Source organism: Lycium ferocissimum, chromosome 9, assembly GCF_029784015.1.
Source record: "Lycium ferocissimum isolate CSIRO_LF1 chromosome 9, AGI_CSIRO_Lferr_CH_V1, whole genome shotgun sequence".
Lineage (NCBI taxonomy): Eukaryota > Viridiplantae > Streptophyta > Magnoliopsida > Solanales > Solanaceae > Lycium > Lycium ferocissimum.
In genome coordinates, this window is record NC_081350.1 from 60,928,427 (window position 1) to 60,933,561 (window position 5,135).

Consider the following 5,135-nt stretch of genomic DNA (forward strand, 5'->3'; position numbering starts at 1 on the left):
TGTACTAACCCGTTCAGTAGTTTTGAATTTTAGGACCCTTTTTTCCTATTTGAGACTTCCCGTAGGTTTATTTGATGTTTTATGAAGTGAGGGTATTGGGGGGGGGGGGGGGCACTTTTCTGGTGCAGCAAGTGCCCTCGCGGTCGCCGAGCTATGGGTCGCGTTCGCGGAGAAGGAGGTGGGACTCTTTGCGATAGCATGGAGCTTGTCCCGGTCACATAGAAGGTCTCGCTTGACTGCTCTTCGTGGTCGCGATCGCGTAAGGTTACCCGACGAATTGAAAATATTTCAGATCAGGTCTAAGTCATTTCAAAGCATATTTTATGGATTTTAGAGCTCAGCTTTGGACAATTTGAGAGAATATATTTCCACCATTTTAGTTGAGGTAAAAATTATAACTTTGGATTTGTTTATTATACTTGATTACCTGCTTAAATTTGATGATTACCGTGATTTCATAGTATAAAGAAGGGGTTTCTAGCCCAATATTAAGAAGCTTTGATTTGACGATTGAAGGTCGAGGTTGTTTTGACTTGTAATTTTAGATTTGGAACCCTTAATTAAGGAATCAGTAACCCAATTTTGAAAAGGAATTTCATATTTTCAAGGTCGAGGTTGGTTTGACGATTGAAGGTCGAGGTTGGTTTGACTTGTAATTTTAGATTTCGAACCCTTAATTAAGGAATCAGTAACCCAATTTTGAAAAGGAATTTCATATTTTGACCCCCGGGCACAAACTTGACTTTTGTACGGCTATTTATATTGTAATATGAGTGTTGTTGGACTCATTTAACCCCGTAAAGTATATTTTGAGTAGATTGGGAGCATGCAGAGGCTCTAAGGAAAGGCGACGATGCTTTTGGGTGTTTAGCATTCATTTCAGTTTGAGGTAAGCTAAGATGTTAACTTCTAGGAGAAAGTTTTTCCCAACCAAATAATAAATAAGTAAAATGATCTAAGAATAAGAGGTGATGTATAGGCGAGGCAACGACGGCCTATGCGGGCACCGGATGACATGCTAGGCTTAATTGCTTATTATGCTTTATTTGATTAATTTATCTCATTAGTTAATTATCTAAATAAAGTTCCATGTTAGAAAGGTTATCATGAGGGATATTTCCATGCTAGATTATATTTTGAATATCTCCCTTGTTCTTATACGACGATACCACTATACTCTGTAAGATTAACTTAATGCATACCGAGATCTTGAACATGATAATCTTATAGAGAAATGTTACAGAAAACATACTTGATGTGGAAGACATTATCGCATAGAAGAGCGGAAGCATTAGTTTGAAATTGGTTTCTACCTCCTTGCCCCAGCCTTACGTCACCACAGCCGTCAGCGATGGAAAAGGTATAGAGAATATGTGGTAACCTTAATGGGTGGAGGGAGGACCAATTTATAGGAGTTGTCACTTAATCCGGTACGTCCATCAAGTAACCGATCTAACGGACGAGATTTATTCGTCATTAAATATTAGTTATGGGTTTTACATTAATTGGGCCACATATAAGAATAATAAAATTCTAGCATTCTCCTACTTGGCCCAATGACCACACAACACTAATATATAATGACATAAACATTAGTTCCGCATAAAATAAATCTCTTCTATATTGTCCATCATACATACCATAATATGACAAACCACTAATGTGAGTTATGGCAGTTATATATATTATTTTGCTATATATTCCCTTCCATATACTACAACATTAGCAACTTATCATACCAGGTTCATAAGCTTTAAAACATTTAACATTATGGTCCACAATAATGTCTCATTGAGACTTACCTTGTAATATCTTAAAACAATAATGTGTACACCAGTATGAGAAACAGCAAATTCGTTAATGTATATGAGAAACACACAATTGAGCTCGGAGTGTCAAAACATCATAAGTACATCAGTCATAAGTACAACCAAGACTCATTATATGTACATATTCTTTAAATGTCTTTGGTTGAAAACTTTCATTAATAGATCTACAATCATGAGATCATTTTAGTAGACACTCTTTGTTTCTGAATCTTCCTTTTGATGACAATGTACTTTTATTTTCATAAGTCTAGTACCTCTAGAGTACTTGTCATTCTTGGAAGAACACTATTGCAGATTAATCATCATAAGTTCCAGCGGCTTGATAATGGCATCAACAACCCTAAGTCTAAATAAAGTTCTGCAGTCATTAGCGTGAATAGTGACTTCAAACATAATGTCACAAATTTCACTTCCATGAATGGTAATATAATGACAGTTTATTTAACATTTTTTCACACCATTGTTCCTTCACATAATAGGTACAAATATTTAAGTTTAATTTTAATTGTTATTTTTAACTGTCAAAAATATTTGGTAAAACTGAATCTGAGTATCAAATCAACTTTCATTATATTGGATCTCATATACATAAACATTTATCACTTGCTCCTTTCAGGTACCACAACACTTTATGCATCTTTTTATTGTCAAATTATAGGTGAATACTTATGCAATCTCTCTAGAGTTTTAAGAGACACAATTTCAGAGACAATCCATCAATTAGTATGACTTATTATGAAATATCTTATTCATGTCAAAAGTTGTCTCACTTGTATCTTTCATTCTAAAATTCTTTGAGAGAAAACATTCATGTATAATCACCAAATCATTAGCAACAAGTAATTATAGATTATCAACATATGGGTTAAAATATAAACATACTCCCACTGATCTTCTAGTATATTCATCGATTAACTGTACTTTTCTTAAATCCAAAAGATACTACAGTACTATTAAAACTTAATATACCATAGTCATGAGATATATTTAAGCCCATACATTGACTTCTTTCATTAACACACCATCTGCCTTTTCCTTTAATTTCGAAACCCTTTGGTTGGTCCATTAAAACTTCCTCCTCGAGATTTGCATTAAGAAAGACAATTTTCACATCCATTTGGTTCAACTCTAAATCATAAGGAGCCACCAAAGCCATAATAATTCTTAACGAGGCCACCAAAGCCATAATAATTCTTAACGAGTCTTTCTTTGAGACCAATGAAAAGGTCTCTTTATAATCAATGCTTCCTTTCTGAGTAGAACCCTTGACAATAAGTTTGGCTTTATATCGTTCAGTATTGCCATTTGAATCGCGCTTGGTCTTGAAGACCGATCTACACCCGATTCTTTTAAATCTTTCTGACAATTCAACAAGATCCCAGAATTTGTTGTATTCCATGAATTTTAACTCTTGGCATTAATCCATTTATCAGACTCAGTACTTTTTATGGCTTGTGAAAAATAAACCGGATCTTTATTAAGCCCAATGTTAAAATCTGACTCTTGTAAATAAACCACGTAGTCATCTCGAATAGCCGATTTTCTTAATGGCATTCTTTGAGGTTCATTTGTGTCAGATATTCGTGAGTTAGTTCCTTCCTGGAGTGTTTCATTCAAATGTTGTTCAGTATTGTCAAAGTATTCTTCGACAACAGGAACAATATTTGTTATCGGTGTGAAAGTAGGCACATTCATGGGCAATGAAACATTAACCCTTACTCATTTATTTCCACACTTTGTCGTTCAACACTCCCACTAATCCTCACCATTTTCAATGAATCTTGCTTTATCGATTTCAACAATTCTCAAGCTATGGTTTGGACAGTAAAAACTATACCCTTTAGATTTCTATGGGTAACCAATAAAGTAACCACTTACTGTTTGAGAATCTAATTCTTTTTATGTGCATTATAAATTCTAGCCTTCGTTGGGCAACCCCGAACATGCAGGTGCCTCAAACTAGGTTTCCTTCCATTCCACAGCTCAAAAGGAGTCTTTGACAATCCTGTTTAATAAATACACAACAGTACTAAGAGCATACATCCACAAAGATTTGGGTAATGAGGAATTACTTATTCCTAACTATATCCATAAGTATTCAATTACGCCTTTCTACAACCCTATTTTGTTGAGGTGTCCCTGGCATAGTACTGTGCACATATGTCGTGTTCCTCGAGGAGCTTTGCAAATGGACCTGGACATTATCCGATTCATTATATTTTTCATAACATTCACCACCTTTATCTGACCTAATGATTTTCATCTTTCTATCTAATTGCCTTTCAACCTCATTGACGTACACTTTGAGGGCGTCTGTTGCTTGAGATTTTTCTTTTAGCAAATAGATATATCCATAACGTGAAAAATCATCGATAAAAGTGATAAAATATTTATATTTTTTTTCTCCACCAAAAATGGAACATCAAAGGGTCCGCAAATATCGGTATGTATAATTTCAAGAAGCTGCGTGTTTCTTGTGGCACCTTTCTTACTATGCTTGGTTTGCTTGGCCTTAATGCAATCGAAGCATATATCAAGATCAGTAAAATCTAGATTCGGGAGAATCTCATTCTTTACTAGTCTTTCTAACCTTTCTTTGGATATATGACCCAAACCATTGTGCCACAAGTAAACAGAACTTTCCTCCAGTGAACTATGCTTAATTCCGACATTTTGATGAATAGCAAGAAGGGATTCAAAAAAAAAACATTATCGAGTTTCAATTTATATAAACCATAAATAAGAACACCAAAATCATAAACAATAGTATTCTTATATAAATTGAAACATTCATGTCCAAACTAAAAAGAAATCAAATCCAAAAACATCAAGTCTTGAAAGAGAAATCAAATTCCTAAAATTGAAGGAATATAAGAGTATGTAATAGATAAAGGTGATGTCCAGTCTCCAAGATCAAACGATAAGTCCCTATGCCTTCAATTAGAGCCTTCATATGATTTCCCATGAATAAGAAATCCTTATTTGGATTTGTAGTTTGGATCGTAAGAAATCCCTGCAAAATAGTGGATACATGAGTAGTTGCACCAAAATCAAGCCACCAAGTATTATTAGGAACTTCTACTAAATTTGATTTGAAACATACAAAAGCACTAAAAGTAACTTTCTTTCTGAATCAACTTTTACATTTCAGGCAATCTTTCTAATAATGTCCTTCCTTTTTACAAGAAAGGACATGCATCTGCCTTTTGTTCCTTCTTAGCATCCTGTGAAACTTTAGTAGATGCTTTCTTCATCTTGAACTTGTTAGCTTTCATTTAATTTCTTTACCAGCTCCTTAACGGATGA